Source organism: Lissotriton helveticus, chromosome 10 (genome assembly GCF_964261635.1).
Source record: "Lissotriton helveticus chromosome 10, aLisHel1.1, whole genome shotgun sequence".
Lineage (NCBI taxonomy): Eukaryota > Metazoa > Chordata > Amphibia > Caudata > Salamandridae > Lissotriton > Lissotriton helveticus.
Window position 1 is genome coordinate 751688944 of NC_136071.1, and position 22599 is coordinate 751711542.

The window sequence follows — 22599 nt, forward strand, 5'->3', positions numbered from 1 at the left end:
CAAATGTACCTCAGACAGTAGTATCACAAAATGGCTGTGGTTTCCTCTCATTTGACATATATACATAACCAATTAACTTTCATCACACACAAATACAAAACCAAAGTAACATTTTAATTGGTTCTAAATTTCAACACTTTCAAATGTGTTTTCCCCATGCAATTTTCCATAGGATATTTACATACGTCTACAGCCTGAATGGCTGAACGGAATTACACCAAACTTGGCAAAATGGTACATCAAACCTAAGAGGTCAGGAAGGATCTACTATGCCCCCTTATGGTCATTTCCCCCTTCGCTTTGGCCTCCTCTTGTCTCTCAATCCTACCGAGAGACAAGATGGCGGCCGCTACGGACTGTTTGAAATGTTGACAGACGCCGGAGAACCAATCAGCTTCGCAAAGCTCCGTAACGCGAAAAGTACGCGAAGCGGAGCGCTGTTACAGATATATATCTTTTTTTGAACGTTAATTTCTCAAAATCCACTGGAGCACATATATTGAGACCTAGCAAAGGCACATCGGGCTACCAGTCCCTAATATTTTGCCAAGTTTCGTGCAAATCCATTCAGCCGTTCGATTATTATTATTTTGTTTTTTTTTTGCCCCGCGGGGCCCTTTTAAAACCTCCACATCAAACCTAGGGGGTCAGCGAGGATCTACTATGCCCCCTTATAGTTATTTCCCCCTTTGTTTTGACCTCCTCTTGTCTCTCGATCCTACCGAGAGACAAGATGGCGGCCGCTACGGACTTTTTGGAATGTTGACAGACGCCGGAGAACCAATCAGCTTCGCTTCACAAAGCTCCGTTGCGCGTAAAGTACGCGTCCTGGGACGCTGCCAGGTCCACTGTTACAGATATATATCTTTTTTTGAACGTTAATTTCTCAAAATCCACTGAAGCACATATATTGAGACCTACAAAAGGCACATCGGGCTACCAGTCCCTACAATTTTGCCAAGTTTCGTGCAAATCCATTCAGCCGTTCGGGCTAAAAGTGAGGCCAACCGCCCTATGGAAAACTCAATGTTAAAAACACGTTTTGGGACCCCCCTTTTTTCTCGGCCCCCCCTTGACGAACCCCCCCCAAATTTTTAAGGGCTGCTCAGAAACAAAATGTGCCATTTTCCTGAAAATTTCAGCCAATTCCGTCCACAAACGCCAAAGTTATTAGACATAGAATTTTCAAAAATCCCATAGAGAAAAAATCCTAACTATATATACCTACTGGCGACCGCCAGTAGGTAATATATATATATATATATATATTACCTACTGGCGATAGCCAGTAGGTATATATAGATAGGATTGTTTTCCATAGGGAAATTGCAACATTCTATTGGGAATAACTTTGGCGTCGGTTGAGGAATCTTCCTGAAATTTTCCTTACCTTTGCCTCGCGGCGCTCCGCTCCTTCCCTGAAAGTTTGGGGGGGATTCGTCAAGCGGGGGCCGAGATAAAAGGGGGGTCCCAAAACGTGTTTTCCCCATGTTAATTTCCATAGGGCGGTTGGACTCACTTTTAGCCCGAACGGCTGAATGGTTTTCCACCAAACTTGGCAAAATTGTAGGGACTGGTAGCCCGATGTGCCTTTGCTATGTCTCAAGATATGTGCTCCAGTGGTTTTTACGAAAATTTACTTTGAAAAAATATATATTGGGCTACATTGGTCGATATATATGTTAGAGCCCAAATGTAGCCCAATGTAGCCCAATGTAGCCCAATGTAGCCCAAAGATGGCCACCAGAGACAAAAAAAACAAATGTAGCCCAAATATCAGCCAGATGTAGCCCAAATATAGCCCAATGACAGAATGTTCCAGAGTGTTCTAAAGAACAACTAGAGCGCTAACAGTCTTACTTATGACAAAAGTATGGCACACCTGAAGTCTTCTTGATTGGAATAAAGTGTTAACACTTAAAACATTTAATGTGCAAAGGAACAAAATGAGGGGGTTCATTTTGTCATAGAAATTATGATTAGTGCTGAAGAAAGAAAAATTAGGGCACATTTTCAGTGACTTCTCAAATCCTCTTATATTTCATTAAAAAATGTTTGATATGCAGTCTCCCAAGATGGCTACCAGAGACAAAAGAGCCCAAATGTAGCCCAAATATCAGCCAGATGTAGCCCAACTATAGCCCAATGACAGAATGTCCCAGAGTGTTCTAAAGAACAACTAGAACGCTAACAGTCTTACTTATGACAAAAGTATGGCACACCTGAAGTCATCTTGATTGGAATAAAGTGGTAACACTTAATACATTTAATTTGAAAAGGAAAAAAATGAGGGGTTTCATTTTGCCATAGAAATTTTATATATATATATATTCACTGAAAAAACCAAAGGTTACACACCTGTTATAGTTAGGAATTAGCATTTAAAAAACCTTTGAAATTCACTGAAAAAACCATAGGTTTCACACCAGTTATAGTTAGCTGGAAATTTTACTCGCATAAAACCATTGAAATTCCCACGTTATAGTTAGTTGGACTCACTATAACTTGCACGTCTGCAATGCACTGCTGATGACGTCACATATTACATCACTCATGCATATATTTAAATATTTAAACATTACTCGCTAATATATGTATTCACTAAGATACACTTAATAAGCCAGTTAACCAATCAATATATTTTTTTTAAATACTGAAAAAACCATAGGTTTCAGGCCTTATATAGTTAGGAATTAGCATTTAAAAAAACCTTTGAAATTCACTGAAAAAAACATAGGTTTCAGGAGCTATATAGTTAGGAATTAGTTTTTAAAAAACCTTTGAAATTCACTCAAAAAACTATAAGTTTTAGTGGTGTTATAGTTAGCTGGACATTTTACTCATACAAAACCAATGAAATTGCTCCTATACAGTAAGTTGTACTAACTATATTTCGCGCACCCGCAATCCACTGCTGATGATGTCACATATTGGATCATTCATGACATGGTCAGTGACATCACTGATGACATCTCAAATGACATCACTGATGACATCACTGATGACATCATCCACGTGACAATCACATACACCTTTTCATACACTATTACAATTTTTCATCACTGTTTGTAAATTACAGAGTATCATATTTAAATCCATTGTCACAGCAATACAAGTATCTAAAAATCCACTCAGTGATTCATAGATGTATACACACATTCAATCACTTACCTATGGATTCACTCATACATGCTGTCAATGAACAATAGAACACTATCAAAAATACTTATACATCTATATCGACATTAAACAACAGCACGCATCCTATTCACATATGAAGTCATCCTACTCACTTATGCAAACAATGGATCATACTTACATATTTACTTAGCAAAACACTTATACAAACACCACTTCTTCTATTCATTTAGATAGTAAGTCATACTTAGTGAATTATAAAATCATTATTACAAGTATACAGTTATCCATACAGTCACTCACACAATCATTGTGTCTTATGTATACTTATTTATATACAACAACTGACACATACACTGCCTTTTATTTTTCCAGTTTGTTGGACCTGTACCTTTGAGAAATATATTTGCTCATTACCACACCCATAAAGAGATTCCCTCACCCAAACTGTTAGAACATGTAGTTTTAACTTCATATATCTACTGAATCAACTATTCACACATCTTTGGACAGTCACACACCCCCCACAAAACCACACACACTTTCACACTCCCATACAAATACTCAGTTAACTAATCAATAACTAATATAGACTTTCACATAGTGAGTAACCAACTGTAGAATCAGTTTACACAACAACTGACAAAGTGATACAGATATTCACACAGTTTAGTGACTATCCACTATATTTAGTGAGACATTAGAAATTGGTCAAGTAAACAGTCAATTACACTGCTACTAAATCCTCCATCCAAATATTTATTTATATATATCCACTCATTCTTCAATGTAAATTGGTATATATATAATGCATATTTAAATAACGAAGTTATTTATAGTTTTTTGAGTGAATTTCAAAGGTTTTTTAAAAACTAATTCCTAACTATATAACTCCTGAAACCTATGGTTTTTTCAGTGAATTTCAAAGGTTTTTTTAAATGCTAATTCCTAACTATATATGGCCTGAAACCTATGGTTTTTTCAGTGAATTTCAAAGGTTTTTTAAATGCTGATTCCTAACTATATAAGGCCTGAAACCTATGGTTTTTTCAGTGAATATATATATATATATATATATATATATATATATATATATATATATATATATATATATATATATATATATATATATATACGTATAACTTATTAAATTCATTTTCAGGGTGCAGGGACCATTCCCCGGATTCCTCTAATGGCTGCCACAATATATTTTTCAATCAGGATTGATTTGTCAAGTACCATTTAAAGTGGCCAATCACAGTATTGCTGTACAATAACACTCCAGATAGCCTAAGTGTCTAATTGCCTTCATGCCCCAGGCAATCCCACTACTTTCTCAAAAAGTACTAAATAGATTTATATCTAATCACAACAAGCACACTTTCTGAGTAACGTTATAACTTTCTACCAAATTGTGAGTATTTCAGTTGAGCAGTTGCTTCCCAAAATGTTTTATGGGAATTAACATGGGAATACAATGCTTTGGAACCCACACTTTTTCTCAGCCCCTACTTGACGGATCACCCCAAAACTTTCTAGGAAGGACTGAGGGTGATGAACTATTTTTAGAAAGCTTTGTGAAGACTTATCAAACTGCACCACATTTAAGACTGTTTAATCACTATTAGGGCTGAAGTAGAATTAGAAGTGCATTTTGCGAACTGCAGTTATTGTGCTCTCATGTTGGTGGGCATTTTGTATTAGCATGTTACATTCTAAATCCCTCCACTCCATAAAGTTCTCACTAACTCTTTTATTTAGTGGTATCTCATTTCCCATATCCTACCACTCTCGCTTGTCCTTCCCACATTTACTAAGAAAACATATACCTACATATGCAGAGATCAACGCTACTGGTGCAGAGATCTTTTCACAGAGAAGATAGAAGGGTCATAGATTAGTGAATTGCATTTTACAGTATATGAAGCATTAGAACCTGTCCACCTTGGTTTTCTTCCAAAATTGTGCTTTACTCCTTTTGTTCTTGTTTTCACTGATGTTGTTTTTGTTGGCTGTAGGACTCTGCACACTTTACCACTGCTACCCAGTGCTAAAGTGCTTGTGCTCCCTACTTTAAACATGGTGCAATTGGCTAACACTCAATTGGCACATTTAATTTACTAGACAGTCCTGAGTATTGTGGTATTACGTATACCCAAGGTTTGTAATTTAAATGCTACTTGTGGGCCTGCAACACTCATTGTGCCACCCACTTAAGTAGCCTTTAAACATATTTCAGGCCTGCCATTAAAGCTTGTTATGAACTGCCATTTCGACCTTGCAAAATAAACCTTTTGCCAGGCCTAATCCTTCTTTTCTTAATGCATATAAGTCACTCCTAGGGTAGGCACCAAACAGCTGGTAAGTTAGGATGCAGTGCGTGTAAAATTTGGAAATGTATTTTTATCTTTTACATGTCCTGGTAGTGAAAATCTCTCACATTTGATTTTTCAACATTTCAAGGCCTACCTCTCCCACAGGATAACAGTGGGTTACTTTAGTACATTTAATAATTGCTACATTTCAATTGGAACCAGGTAGGAATGTTGAGTTTGGTCTCTAAGGAATTGTGATTTAAAACTGTCTTTAATGGCAAACTTGGAATTTACGTCACAATTCTGAAAACAACACTTTTAGAAAGTTGCCATTTCTTGTACCAACCATTTGGTACCTGCAACCTATAACCCAGAGTCACATGGCTTGCTGTAGCTGGTAGTTGGTCTTTGTGTATTACCCCCAGACAGTGAGACTAAAGGGGAATACGTTTTGGCAGTATGGGCCATCTTTGTCTTAATGGGGGGCGGAGCTGTCCCCTTACCACACTTGCATATCACAAAGGCTGCGCCTCAGCACACTCTCAAAGGGATTTTGACAAGTCTTTTGTGCTCCCACAAAGTCTGTGTGAAAAAGCAAAAATAGCTGAATACTGTAGGGATTGAGTCAAATGCCATTTTCAACAAGCACTAAAAATCACATCTATCATACAATCATACATGCCTCTATTTTAGACAAAAGGTTGTAATAGAGCTACCCCTAGGGTTACATCACATAACATACAACAATGACCAACTCAACTCATTGACCGTGTCGTTCACCTTCATGTAGCATTCAAATAATGGTGTGCCTGTATTGGCACTTGATGTGCGACCTATGTTGCAAGATACATGTTTTGACAGGTTGCATGGTTTGGCCTATGTACACCATTTCACAGGCACACACATGACTGAGAAATTATGTTTTAAGACCACAGATCCAGCACACAAGTCTCTTTTTCGTAAAATGTACACAATAGTAACCACAATGTGTAAGTCACAATGGAAAAACATTCAGTAGCAGAATCAAAGATGTTTTTTTGAAGTTCAATCTTTATTCATTCTTCACAACACACTGTAGCAAACGGGTTTCGTCCTCCACGGACTTCTTCAGGGCAAATAAAGAGAACTCGTCTTACAATATAAGTGTAGACAAGTATTCTTCCGTCCAGTCAAATGAATACTGGGTATCTTCAAGGAAATCTCCCCAACTTCATCATGTATAGGTATTCTCATTTAGTGAAAGACACTGTGTTTTGGAAATCAAGATCACTCCGGTAGGGTAGCCTGGTGTAGTAGAAAATTTTAAAATGGATTTAGGCCGGCTCCATCGCGTGGCGTCTTCCGTTGTAGCGTCTGAGAAATTATGTACAGCGGGTAAAGGGTTGGATTAAGCAGATGAAATGCGGTCCTTAATATAAAATGTGCATTTAACATTTTTCTCCTTCTTTTTGTGCAGTTCTTACTTGGTATTTTCTGTTTCTTTGAGGGGGGGGTTCTAGATTTTTCTAGATTTTATATGATTTTCCCAATGTGTTAGGGACTTTTGTATCTAGAAGATGTCCTTCAATTGTCCTTTCTCATGTTTGTAACTTTATAGGTATACTCCAATGTTTAGGCATTGCATATTTCGTAAAGAATTATGCTCTCTCATGCAATGTATATAAGCACTGCATACTATGAGATACAATATTTCTTACATTACAAAATTATGCCTGATGTTTGGGTCACTGTGTACGAATCCTGTGCGCAAGATACTTACTACGCAATGGATGATAATGTTTTTAGCAAATATGCAAATCTGTAAGTGAGGGTTTCAAATATTGTCCCTTTGGTTTTTATGCCATTCTTTGCAAAGTGACCCATTTGATGATGGCTGCTATTTACTCATGTAGCATCACATAATTCCTTCAAGTCCTTGAATGTATTTTACATGAAAGACATGGAACACATATTCGGATGTACAACCATCCTGCAGCGTTTGTGCATGGTCGCACTGCCACCTAGGCATGATTCCACCAACAGATTGGATCTGCCTCCTATGCCACTGGCAAGGTGTAGGAAGGTGCCTTTTTGACATGGTTATCCCCCACTTTGTGCCTGATGATAGATTTAATTTCACTTGTAAGTGCACTGGGCCACTGCCAATCAGGTGCCCAGTGCAAAACTGTACCTTGATTGGCAGAACTTCAGCAACCCCTTGTACCTAAGGCATGGGTATTAAAGAGGTCCACTGGGGCTTTAGCATAAATTGTGCCACCCTGAGACCCCTCACTAAGGCCATGCACACCCATTGCACTCTGCATGTCTTGGTGCAGAGAACATTGAAGACTTTACATGGCACACAGCCCCTGTGCCATGCCCCCAAACACTGCTTGCCGTAGAGGCAAATCACCCCTGCTGCATTTCTAACAGCCCTAATGGGAGAGGTGTGACACAGCGGCCAGATCAGCTGACTTCCGAGTGCGAGGCTCCCTCGCAGTTCGATCACCGACAGCAGCTCAGCTCAGCATCATTTGACTCCGGGCAATAGCTCGCATAATCTCCCCAACGGCCCCCAGCCCCTGGATTCGCTTAGGTGTGATAATTCACACTTTACAAACCTGGAATTAATATTATTATTATTAATAAGGAATGGTGCACTATATCTCATGTTTTGACATATCCATATGAGCTGAGATGACCCTACAATATCAAGTCCATTCTTAGATATTGTAGGTGCACAGGCAAGCCATTGAGAGGACATGGGCTGGATACATGTCATTACAAGTTTTTTAACTCCATGATGGTTTGACTGTAATCTAAGATGTTTGATACCAAACATCTAGTCTTAAGAAATCATCACTTATGCCAGTATTGGATTTATTGCTAAATGCATTAAGGAGATAGAAGGTCCCATGAAACCGTATGAAGAACTAGTGTGGTCTCTGACTAGTCTTAGCCAGCCTGTCACCACCGGACATGTTTCTGACCTCTTGGAGAAAGGGCCAGTGCTCTCAGAGGCCAGGAACAAAGCCTGCTCTGGGCAGAGGTGCTTCCCACCTCCCCCAGGACAAGATGGATTTCCGAATTGGGAAGCTTCAAAGGTGAAGCTGCCTTTTAAATGCAACCCAAGCATCTCCAGACAAGAGAGGATGCCAAGCTCCCTTTCTGCTCCCATTTTGGTGGGAGGAAAGGCGGGAACATTAGTTTGATGAGGAGGTGTGCCCACATTCAGCCAGCACCACCCCTAAGGTGTGGCAGGCGATGTGGACACTATCTTTGCAAATCCTCCATCTTGTGATGGTAAGAATACAACCTATCAGGGTTAGGGTTGTGTCCCTTCTCACAGGAAGTGGTCACTTAGAGGGTGTAGACACCCCAAAGGTAGGTGGCCCATTGGCTACTACCTGTCTCCCCCTTTAATGCCCTTAAATTTAGTATTTAGGTGGCATCCCTGGACTTTGCAACACAGATTCGACTAGCACAAAGAAGAAAAGGACAAAAGAGAGCTGCTGACCTAAGGACTGAAGTGCAACTGCAGAAAATTGGTGCCAACCCCTGCATGGTGTCTTAAGGACTCGACAATCATAGTGTGCTATCTTGTTGTGCAACTGTGCGGGCTCAAAGAACCACAGAGCATCTCGAGCCTTTGACAAATCACCAAAGAACCTCCCTAGGAGTAGAAGCTCAGCTCTCTTGCGAAAACAAGCACCAAACCGCGGACTCTGGTTTCACTGACTTGCTGCTCACTGGTGACACCAAGACAGCATCTGGATCAAAAGTGGTACACCAGCTCCAAAGGGTCAAATCTGACTCCCCACCCTGTTTGGGGACACCAGGACCTCTGCTGTACTGAAATTGCCTCTCCAAGCTGCCTGCCCCTGATTGCAAGGAAATCTTGATGAGTGCCGCCGAGCTTACGTATATTTACTCTGCACCCAGCCAAGATGTGCTCCTGTGGTCCTGAGGCCCTTGCGACCTGCTCCCTCGAGTCGGACCCCTCAGACTTACCTTTAAGTCCCCTTGGGCAGTGTGCTTTCAGGTAGCCCCCTTTTTTTGTAGCGCATAAGCTACCAATGACCTCAGCACCCTGCTCCTGGCTAAATGCGGGACTCTCCTGAGAATACGATGGTGGAACATTGGACCTAGCCTTGCTAGCTACCAAAGTCCAAGAGGTGAGTCTTGAAAGTTGACAGCATGATTTAACATGCATGTTTGTCATATTCCCCTTTGACTTTTAAAGTTGCGTAATTGCTCACAAAAGCGATTTATTTTGCAAACTCTAAGAATGAATTACTTTTAAAGTACTTACTGTAGAACAAAGTTCTTGGTCTAAAAAATTATATAATAATCATTATTATTTTTGCAAATTGGTTTAGAATTTATTCTTGAGAGTGTCTCGTTTATTGCCTCTGTGAGTACAACAAATGCTGAGTACTACCCTCTGATAAGCATAACTGCTCAGCCACACTACCACAAATAAAGCATTAGTATTATTTACTTTTGCCTTTGTTTACCAATCTGGATCTCTCTGGATTCTCTGCACAGTGTTCTTCATTTTAGAGCACTGTATAGAGAGCCAGCGTTCTACATAAGTTATTGTAGTCTTGGTACCATCTCCAATATGTCGAACGCAAGTCTACTTGGATTCAATCTTGTTATTGGGCTATAATGATTTATTCTGTAACCGCTCACTGGTCTGGAAACTGTACGGTATGTTGTCTAGCTTCAGATTTGAGGCAACCTGGAGAGTGTCCCACAGAGGCTCTGGCCATTTTATTTATATTTGTATATTTCCTTTATTTTTGGGTAGAATTTTGGGGACAGGAAGTCCCAGACCAGGAGCTATAACTTTTAAACCTTTAAGTTCCTGGCATTTTTAGGCGAACCTATTGCCTGCTGTCGTAGGTTATTCTTTTGAATGCATGGCGCATTGGATTCATAAGATAATATCACTATCATGTTGCGGTGGAGGTGATTTAGCAGCTAAGGTGTCTGGTGCTCTAAATACTCCTGTTCATGAACTTGGACATGCATAGTCTATGACTACATATGATTTGTCACTTGAACTACAGGGTAATATTTTGCATGTGCTCATTGAGCACACCTGACCTTCGGTTTTTGAACCTCATGAGGTGACAGCTGATCCATCCAAATGGTTTTACCTTATGATACATTTGGTCTCCGAAGACTTACGTTCCATACAAATATCGCACTTTTATATGCATACTTTGTCAGGAAGTTCCTTGTTTTTTATTGTTTTTTTAGACTCGAGTTCACACATCTCCCTTAGTCCGGATGAGGCCTTACATGAGAAATGGCTGAAATACATCAACTTGAGTCAGGAAGAGTTCTATTACATATATCCTCATTTATTATAATGCAGTTCAAGGAGTAACCTAGAGGTGTAATTTTACCCTAAGACTCTACTGTGCAACTACCTCCAGGTGGTTTGAACTGTATACTCACCCCATAACCACCCTACTTATGAACAATTAGTCTTGCTGAATCACAACAGGTTGTTGTAATAGACTGTGGTTTGCCCTCCTTCTGTGTTGTTTAATGTTTGGAATCATTGTATGTTCAATTTTTTTGTCAGAGATCTATTTAAATTATTTCTGGTGGAGCAATTTAAGCCACTGAGGTAGGCTGTATACTATAAATATGATAAACTGTATGTTTGGTCAAAAGCAATGTCCAGTAAAAATTAATTGTTTCACTGTATTAGTTGTAAATGGCATTTGAATCCATACCTACAGCATTCCGCTTTTCCTGCTTTTCACTTTATCTGCCAAGGATTTGTGAGGTTAGATGGGCACTCTCCTTATACATTCAGGTTCCCAGACAACGCTGGAGCCAGGGCAGTGAGGCAGGAAATTCCAGACTCCTTTTTAAGAGTAGGACTATAGAAGCTTCTCCCACTTCAAAGTGGGCACCAGGTATAAATATTGGACCCTCAAACCCAACGTTTCATTACACCTCTGGACCAGTGGAAGACTCTGTAGGACTGCTGTGCCACTCTGCTGCAAGAAGGGCTGCTACTGTGCTGCCCTGCTACTCTATTGACTGAGTGAGAAGGACTGGACCTGCACCTTAAACTCAGGACCACCAGAATGACTCCAAGGGCTAATTGAATGGCCACTTGACCAAACCGTCAGGGACAGAAAAGCCTCCACACACCTTGATCCCTGCACCTGGATTCTGCCTACAGTGACTTCTATCCCCCAAGGGGTCCCACCCCAGTCCTGGAATTGTGAAGGTGGGCCTGAAGGTGTTCTGCCACCCCTGCTCGTCTTTGAGCAGAACTGACACATTGTATAGCATATTCTTGCAGCTCCACATCAGAAGTATCACTGCTCAATGCACACCCGACGCTTGATACTGCAGCTTCTCTGAAAACTGGAAGCGCACCCTTGACGATGGACATTGCACACACTACTGCGCAACACCTTCTCGACACAAGATCGTTAAATGCTCTGCAACCAGGATTTAATGTACTTTGTTCAGCAGATGTAAACCCATCCCTGCATCCAGCCCATGCTCCATCACAGTTGGACTGAACTTGTGACTTTGTCCCGGTCCGGCGTGACACTGTTGGCACTTTGTGCTTTTTGGCAATACCTTTACCTAAATCTTTTAAATTGTATATCTCTGGGTCTACTGATTGTATTTTTGTCGTTTTCTTGTCAAATAGTTTATAAAATGTTACACTGTGTTTCTAAATTGGTGTGATCAAATAATTTATTAAACTGTACTTTAAGTTTCTATTTTGGAGTGAGATTTTTCTTGTGCTGTGTTTTCACTTTATTACTGTTTGAAGTGCTGCATACATTATTTATGCATTGCCTCTAGGTTAAGCCTGACTGCTTTCGTAGCAAGCTACCACAGGGTTCATCACAGGTTAATTTGAGGTTTGCTTGTGTTGGACCTTGATGAGAATTATGTTTGCTGCTTGAGTAGAGTTTCACCCTCCCTCAACCAGTAACCCGATTTCTTACATGAAGTATGTGAAGTAGTGCTACGAGTACTACTTTACATGCTACAAAATGCCTGTTTGTAAATCGGGCCTGAACAGTGGAGATTTGTTGTATGATATGGCCTTTGTCCAGGTCTTATGCCCACCCCACGCGTCCAAAGACCTTCCCGAGTATGGCCTTTATTGCATCATCAGCAACACTGTAGTAATAGACAAATCATGCTCATCTTTGGAATGACATTTTTGAAATTTTAATAACTTTCGTGTTTGATGAAAGTGATAAAAAATCCTCAAGTTTGAAGTGATCCTATGGAGTTTCATGAAGATCATTCGAAGAGAGTACATTTTATAGGGTGGGCATCAAAAGTGCACACACATTGATCATTTCTATAGGGAAGCTTTTGTCACCCATAAAGCAATAATCACAGGGTTGTATGTAATGGGGTCTGGGGTCTGAGACCATTCCATAAAAGCCAACGGCCATTCCCAGCTGCATTGGGTGGCATGGAGAATAGAACAGGATCTGGTTTAAGGCCTTGTGTGAACAGGTTGAACAGGTTGACCTGGCATGGGCACAGAGTTTGGCAGCTGGTCAGGCCTTCTGTCCAGAACCCTCTGCACATTCCTAAAGTCCATGCTTATCTGAATTGGGCAGGACATGGGCCTTTATACTGTACCTGACCGTCAGGGCCAGACTATCGTGCTAGACATTGGGCGTTACCGTCGGAGGCTGCAAGGGCGTGGGCCGGTTTTGTTACATGAGGACAGTTTTGCAGCAGTGCTGCAATATTGCCCCTCAGTAACAAAAGCAGCAGTGCTTCACACTTGCACCCCCCTTCCACATTCCCTCCCCACAGCACCTGGGCCAGTGCTGCTTTAAGTTCCAAGTCCAGCCCCGCTGGCCACAGGTTGTGCACCCACAAGGCCAAATGCTGTGCTCAGCTTGGCTGCCTGGGGCTGGGTCTAGGCACCCAGCCACATTTTTTATTTATTTTTATTTTATTTTAGAAGTTTTATATAGCGCTGTCAAGACCCAGAGGTAACAGAGCGCTTTACATTCGAAAATAGCATATAATCAACAAAAGCATGACATATGAAGGGTTTTTGAGAATCAACGAATGTCACAATGAGAGTTGCATATGTGTACTGCAGAGCTTCTTTGGTTTCAAGGGTTCAATACACTTTACAGTCATAGAGTCGCATGTAATCACCAAAGGCATGACATAAGAAAGGTATTGACAATCCACGAGTAATAGTAAGAGCAGCATAAATGTACTGCAGAGCTTCTTTGGTATCAAGGTTCAATGTGGGCACGAAGTTCTGGTGTTACAGTCTGTTACATCTTATCCACAGCCAAGAGAACGGATGAGGAACAGGGATTTGAGTTGGGTTTTAAATTCCACAAAGGACGGAATAGTTCTGATGTGTGTGGGGATAAAGTTCCAAATTTTAGGGGCGTTTCCTGTGAAAGAGCAGTCCGCTGTTCTTTTCTTTCTGGTTTTAGGAATGATGAGCAGGAGGGAGTTAGAGCTTCTCAGATTGCTGGCTTGACCAGCTTTTTTGAGTTTTTTTGCCAGGTATTCGGGTTTGCCGGTATGTAGGGCTCTGTGGGTTAGGCAGGCCGTCCTGAAGTTACTTCGCATTTCTACTGGTAGCCATTTGAGTTCTTTGAGTGCCGGGGAGATGTGATCAGATTTTTTGATGCCGGTGATCATTCTGGCTGCCGCATGTAATGTTCTTTTGATCGGTGCCAGGTGTGATTTAGGAATACCTGTTAGGATTGCGTTCCCATAGTCCAGTCTTGACAGTAACAGGGATTGAGTGGCCAGTTTGAGATCCTTGTTTTTAATGTAGGGTTTGATTTTGTTCAGAAGTTTGAGGTTAAAGAATACACTTTTGGCAGAGCTCTTAATGTGTTTAATCATGTTTAGTTTTGGGTCCAGGGTGACGCCAAGAGATTTAACAGAGTCTGCTAGAGTAAGATTCCCTTTGAGCGCATCGATTGCCTTTAGTCATTCAGTGATTTGGGGGTTGTCATCCTTGTTCGAGATGAGGAGTGTCTCGGTCTTGTCTGAATTTAGTTTCAGATGATTGTTTGTTAGCCATTCTTGAACATCTTTCAGGACATCGTTTAGTCTTTGGATGTCAGTGAGAGAGGAGGTTTCCAGATAGATCTGCGTGCCATACGCGTAGAGGTGGAAGCGGATGTTGGTTTTATTGAGTAGTTTGGCGAGCGGTTCCATATAGATGTTAAAAAGCTGTGGAGAGAGCACCGATCCTTGGGGGACGCCCTTGTTAACTTGCTGGGTTTCGGAGGTGAAGTTCTTGATTTTTATTAATTGGGTGCGGTTGTGTGTAAAGGAAGAGAACCACTTGAGAACTACCTCGCCGAGGCCAGCTCTTTCTTGGAGAGCCTTAATGAGGAGTTTGTGGTCCACTGTGTCAAATGCTGCCGAGAGGTCAAGGAGAATGAGGAGGCAGCATTTGTCTGAGTCTAGAGAACCATGGATGTCATCTATGATGTTCAGCATCCCGGTTTCTGTGCTGCAGCCTTTTCTAAAGCCAGACTGGTGGGGGTCTAGCAGGTTGATGTTGTCCAGGTGTTGTGCCAGTTGATGAAGAACGCAGAGTTCAAGTGTTTTTGAGAGCAAGGGGAGGTTAGATATAGGACTGAAATTGTTCAGATCTGTCGGGTCTAGACCGGGTTTTTTCAGCACGGGGGTGACTTGTCCCATTTTTAGGCAATTAGGGACCACTCCATTTTCTAAGGAGCTGTTTATGATTTTGCCTCAAATCGGTGCAAAAGCGTGTTTCAATTTCTTGATTAGTAGGGAAGGAATGGGATCTGAGATGTGGGCTGATGGTTTGGAGAACGCGATCAGCGAGATTATCTCTGTTTCTAGGATGGGATGAAAGCTAAGCCAGGGGGTGAGAGAAGAGCCAGGAGAGAGGGCAGGGGGTACAGCCGAGCTGCTCTTCTTCGGGAGTGATTCATTGATGTCTAGTGATAGTTCGATTCTTGCTATCTTGTCATTGAAGAAGTGAGCAAAGTTATCACAGACTTCTTTGGACGCCTGTACAGATGAGTACACTGGTTTGGAGGTTTGTTGTCTGATGATGCTGTAGAGTTCCTTCGGTCTGTTTTTGGCCTTGTCCAGTGCATCGCGGAAGAAGTTGGATTTCTTATTTTTGATGTGGTTGTTGTACTTCCTACGGGCTGATTTCAGTTGGTCACGAAGGATGGCAGTCGGGTTATTTCTCCATTTTCTTTCTTTGGCTCTTAGGATTCTCCTTTCTGTGTTGAGGTCATCGTTGAACCAAGTTCTAGAAGGAGTGGTTCTGCTTCTTTTGAGCTTTATTGGAGCTAGCTTGTCGAGAATGGACCCTAGCTCGGAATTGTACCGATCCGTGAGATCTTTGGTGGAGAGGTGGGCTTTGTTGTCCGGGAGAAGTGAGCTTAACTGCGCTGCCAGGGTATCCAGGGGTACTTGGGAGATGTTTCTCAACCATTTTGGGTGTCATGTGGAGGTTGGTAGGAGATAGTGTGATGATTGATATGGAATAAGATCATGTGGTGGTCGGACCAGTCGACTGGAAGTATGTGGTTGATCGTGATAGAGTTCTTTTGCAAAATGATGGCATCCAATGTGGCTCCTTTGTAATGAGTTTCCTCACTGCAGTGTTGTTTAAGGTTGTTATCCTCGAGGAGGCTGGATAGCGATTGGATTAGAGGGTTGTGTGTCTCGTTCCAACGTAGATTCAGGTCCCCAAGAATTAGGCTATTGGAGTCGCCGAGTGCACCTTGTGTTATCAGGTCGGATAGTTGTTCTCCAAAAGCGTTGTTTCTGCCTGGGGGGTGGTAGAGCAGGTGACATGGTAACGAATCATTGTCTTTAGTCTTGATGATGGCGGATAGACACATTAACTCACCTTAGGTCCTACTCTCTAAAACACACTTTCACATGGAAAATAACACTAGCCCATATGCCATATCATATATTACATGTAGAATAATTACCAATAAACCGAAAAATATTTTTAAAGAAAAATAAACAGAACATCCGAAAACACGACTTAAAATGTTATCATGCTTTGGCATCCAAAGAGTGATCCACAACTCCCACTCTCAGTCTAACCAATAACAAACATGTTTCTACTCATAAAAGCACATTACATATCTATTAATTTGTCATGTCATAGGTAGACTAATATGTTTACCAAGATGTAGTTCACACATGCTGGCAAATAAGGAATTTTTTGATGATGATATGTATTATGCAATATGAAAAGATTTGTGCTTTTAGAACAAAAGATTGTGCCAAAAATACCCGTGTCAGAGTTAAAAATAATGATCACTGTAGGTTGGAAAAGAAAATACAGTATCGCATGGTAACTTGTATACATTGTATAATTTGTTTTACAAAGTAAATGAATGCATCAAAAACAGAACAAAGACAGTTTATGTGTAAATGCACATTCCTTGCACACAAGGAAATGCAATGAATATCATGACGTGACAATATTCACGTCTAAAATAACATAATTTTGGCACAGTGATAGGATGATGACGTGAAAACAGTTATAGTCAAAAGCCTTTTGATGAAATACAGGAAAAGGTTTATAGTACACTAACATCCTGCCTTCTTTGAATAAAGAGTGAGAATGAGGAACAACTGGAGAAAAGGTTGCTTTACTCTTCACACATTTTGCAATAAGTTCCTTTGACATGTTTTGTTGCAGGCAAAGTGGATTTATGAATGTTTGAGTACTGGGCAGTGGGTGGAAAAACGATACTTCAGAAAATGAAAGAAAAAAATCCATCAAGTCAGTTTCTAATTTACTGAGTTTTTATTCAGCTCAAGAAAGAGGCCAAATGCTCTTTTTTCTTCCTATCATGCTGTTTCTTAATGAAGAGCTACTGAGATGCTACAGCAATTGAAGGCATCCCGGACTGGTGGAAGCCAATTTGTAACCACTGGTTTCACAGCAGGATACCGTCCTGCCACTGATATTCATTTGCTTGTTTTATGCTTGTGAAAGGGCTGTAAGCTTTTGTGAATAGTGAGGGCAGCATCTCTGCCCATTGGTTTATATTTGTTTAAAAACATACATTGTTGGTTCGTTCATATTATACGCTTTACCAGAGAGTCATGAAACTTATACACACATTTACAAACACTTTACATTAGGTTGTGTTACTTTATAAACGCAAACCTGATTTAAAGTGTTCTGACGCAAATCGTGATTTTTATTGGATTGCATCCCAAAATAACTCAAAGTTGCCCAATGCGTTGCCTTACGTTACTTTGTCACAATGGAGCGTTCAATGAGAGGTGCTCGGGCATTCTCTTGCAACCACCCATGGATTTTGACACAAATTCCTTTCTCCAAAGAATTGTGGACAGAAATCTGCGCCAACATCCTGCACCTCCTCCAGGCAGGCGTAACGAGGAGAAATGTTTTCATTTAGCCTTGTTTTTTCAGCTTTGCACGTGTAATTCATTGCACGGCACACATACAAAGTGTGAAAAACCTCCAAGCAGAGTTTTTGTACAGGAAATTATCCCTTGCAGTACAAAAACTATGGGTATTCCTAAACCTGTTGCAAAGTATTAGTAGATCTGGGCCACAGTTTATTTCTCCTCCATCTATATTGTTTGTCTCCATGTTTATAAATTGTGAATTTCTCATATTTGCAAAGCCATTTTCTGTTGTAAAAGTTGCTTTTTGATCAAAAATGGATGATTTATAACTGGTATATATTTACAAAAGGTTGACCGAGGAATCACAATTTAATTTACTGATGAAGAAAACGACTACACACAGCAGAATTTTCTGTGAGGAAATCTCATGCATGTAAGGGAAGGCAGAGGTTCAAAGCATGGTCAGGACTGATATCATATCTATTTGCATTCCATTAATTAGACTCATATCACAATTTAACAAAACGTACATTACATGATTTTATAATTCTGCTCATATACTTTATTTTTATTTATTCAAAGCAAATTGCACATTCAATAGTAGGACTATATAAAAAAAATAGCACTTATCGATTATATATCAACTTCTACAAAATAGATTTTTTTTCAACATGGAGCAAGTTTCAGGTCTGAGCTTGAAGAAATGGTTCCACATTACAAAATAGGAATAATTTAATTACATGGCTGTTACAGTTCTCTTGGCCTCCTTATGTGTTTTGTGGTAAAAATGGACATCAAAGCCAGGGGCGGCTCCTCCGTTTGTGTAGAGGAGCATCACCCCTCTGGTTAAAATGGCCGCAGATTTGATAAATAAAATGCTACTAAAGTTGATTTATTACCATTTTAGTCTTCAATAACCAGCAGGGTTGCTGCTGAGTGGCAGCAGTAGCGAGAAGTGGTTGGCTACCTGGGATCAGTTTAAAATGTGCATGTCTATATGGTCAGCCGTCTTGCGACGGCCTGCCAGACAAGTTAATTTTAATCCTCTCAACCCAGCTGTCTTAGACAGCTGGGTTGAGATCAAGCAAAGGCCTCCAGTGCTATTAGGAGTGCCGAGAAAGAATATTCAATCCAATCCTGGTGCTTTTCTCATGCTGGTCTACATCATGAGAGTAGATCCAGGACTTGAGAGGGGAGTTGGCTGGGTCTCGCTTGTAGGAGAAAAGGACACATGAGCGAGTGCTTGCCGTGCAGCAAGGTAAGTTAATTTTCTTTTTCAAATGTGGATTTTATTTGTAATGTGCATTAAATCACTGACATGCTATACATTACTATTTCAAGTTAAACTTTAGACTTTAAAACGATAATGTAATGCATGTCAGCAATTTAATGTAATTTTGCCCCATGTGTATGCCTCCACCACCCATTTGCTGGTCCCACCACTCTCGGTAGGTAGAAAATGAAATATTACACCGCTGAATGATTGTTGAGTTCTGAGTATGTGAATCCCCACACTTTCCCCAGTTTGCAGAGTCATTGTAGGATGAACCCCAGGTCATCAGAAGCATTTGACCCAAAGTTATTGGCCAGTTGCCCCTGCTTTCTAATGACCTCCCAAATGGATTCTGGCAGGCACAAAGTGAAACCCTGGTGCACAACTGATTATGTCTGATCTTCAGTTTGTATGCGACTTGAAATGAGGCTGTCTATAAGATTCAAATGCATTTGATAACTGTTCATGATCCTAGACATAAATTCCTTAAGTTCTATGTTAAATTTTATGATTCTAAATGTGCGACAAAGCAAAATTCTGAATGTGCTGCATGATTTTACCATATCACAAATGAGTTTATAAACACAAACCATTAGACATTGATTGAAGAAACGAAGGGTCAGATGTACGACCCTGTTTTGCGCTTTCAAACTGGAGATCAGCCAGTTTGTGAATGCAAAAAAGGGTAATGGCATGTACAAACACTATTTTGCGAATCACTGATTTGCAAAATTCACTAGCGACTCTCGCTATTAGGAAGGGGCATCCCTTCCTAATAGCAAGACTCAATGCCAAGTACTCTTATTTTGCGACCGCATTTGCGGCCTCAAAACACTCGCAGTTTACCACCTACTTCAAGAAGGTGGTAAACCACTCACAAACAGAAAGGGGTCCCAGGGGACGACTTTGTGAGTGTGTGAGAAAATATGTTTTCATAGCAGGCAGTGGTCCCAGGGAGCACTGCCTGCCCTTAAAAAATATAACTGAAAAGTTTCATTTTTCTTTTTTAAATGCAGCCCGTTTTCCTTTAAGAAAAACGGGCTGCATTTAAGAAAATAAACTGCCTAATTCAAAAAGCAGTCCCAGACATGGTGGTCTGCTGCCCCCTAGCAGGCCACCTTCCCTGGGAGTGCTAGCCATTCCCAATGGGGTCACAAATAGCCCTTGCCTTATGACACTGTTGTGCATTGTATTTTGCAAGTTTCAAATTGCGAGTCACAAAGCGACCCAATTTGCGAGTGGCAAAATGTCAGGGTCGTACATCAGGCACCTATGACTGTTAAGCTAAGACATGTTCGAAAGAACTTAGGAATATTAGTTATTAGGACTTTCATGCTTATGATCTTTAGTTATGCATTAAGATTCGTTCACTGGGGATGTGTTCCACATATTAGAAATTACTTTTATTTAATCATTGATGAAATAACTGCATGAGATGAATTTATTGAGCCTGAACAGAGAGCGTTCCCCAGTGGTTGTGAAAGAAAAGCGCAATTGAGAAGTATCCCTAGAACCTAGCTTCAACATAAGTAATGTGGAAATTAAAAAACTGCTTAGTTATTCATTAGCTATAGCAAAAGAAACATTTAGCTTTCTCAAAGGGTTCGGTCATAGAATATAGTGAGATATATATAATCTGACATATCGTGCTCTAAATATGGTTTACAGAAATACCATCCCCTCGGATTTAAAAATAGAAACTATACACCCAGCGGAGCGATATTTTCATGAACTGCATTGAGGCCGCAATATTAATGTCGCTCAATAAAATCTGCATATGAAGTCTATTCAGAGGCCTTACTCCAGCCTTCAGTATTATTGTAGCCTTAGATGTTGCTTTGTTAGGAGATATTTTTCTAACACAGCTTGGGGGGGAGACACACACAGTCACCCAACTATTACCCACCATCCCTTCTAACAAAGAAAGCAGATCTATTGTCTTTGCCAGTTTTGTTTTTTATGTGGACAAAATAATTAGCATTCTGAAAAAAGATGTACAATTCATTTGTAGAAATTTTAAATCAATGTTAAACCTACTTAACTAGAATATGTGTCACAGGTTTGGTAGCATTTTTTAATGCTTGAAATGAACACCATGTTACCAAAGTTAAATAATGAATTAATCAAATAAAAATTTGCAACATTATGGATCAGTCTTTCAAATAAATAGAAATCTAAGTGTGCCGGTTGATGTCTGCATTTGTCTTACATTTCCATTTGTTTTCGAATTAAAAAGGGGTACGTGTGTAACTTGTAAGAGTCATTTCTATTTATTATTTTTTTATCCAATAATTTTCTTTTTGAAAATTAACTTTCTCCATAGGCCCATTTGTATTTGGGGATTTTTAAGTGTTGCAGACAGGATATTTCGAGAAGGCTCTTTATTGAAGTTCATAGGACCAACCCCTAGACACGTCCTGTCTCCAGCAATTGTCTCCTCCTCTACGAGGCCCCTTGTGCTGGTAATCATGGAAGAATGCAGGACATGTTCCATCACATCAGGTGGCAGCAGTCCACAAGTGTCTTTCCAACAAATGGACACTGGCTCTTTAAATTGTGCTAGATGAACACCGTCTCCTTAATTTGCACCAATGGATATATGTCCGCAGAAAATTCAATTCAGAAAATTCAATTCCCAACCTCTCAATATACCGATTTCATTCCTGCAGTCACGTTCCAGCGTGCGAGTTGGGTTGTCATGACAACCACTTGTTTCTCGGCGAGCGTAAATGGACCATGAGTGACAACACGGGGCGGCTCCCACAGTTATGTTATGTTATGTTATGTTATATCCTTTTGAATAGCGCACGAATCACCGTGAGGCATCTCGGCTCTCAGTGCATCAGTGAATGAATGAATGAAAGGAGTCTTGTCCTGCGCGAACTTAGCCCAATGGGCGTCATGGCGCCTACTTCATATATACCAGCTCATAGCAACACCGAAGCAATCTATCATTAGTAGGCTCTGGAAAAGCACCACGTTTTTAAGGCCTTTTTGAACAAATCAATTGAGGGTAGGGTTTTAATCTCAATTGGAATTGCGTTCCAGAGCTGAGGGGCAACAACGGAAAAAGCCCTAGCTCCCCATCTGATCAGCCTTAATTGGGGAACAACAAGTTGGAATAGTCCCGCGGATCGGAGACATCTTGTTGGAGAGTAGCGGGTGAGTAAAGAGATGATAGCACCCGCTGAGCCGGAAGGACTGGACTTTGAACAGAACCAGCGGTGCCAGGGAACAACACCTATAACCTTCATGGGATACCTGTTTCGGCGCACAAGTGACAGAGACACGGGACACTTCCTTCGGCGTCAAAGATCAGCGTTTATTTACTGCAGGGAAACAAGAGTCATTAGAAGTACATCGGCATGTAGGTTCTGCGAGTCTGCTTCAAATTGCATATGTAGGTCGCTCTCTTTTATACAAAATGTTGCCATTGCACAACATGCGAACAAAAGATTACAATTCAGTTCCCACAGTAAACTTCAAAAGGGTCGC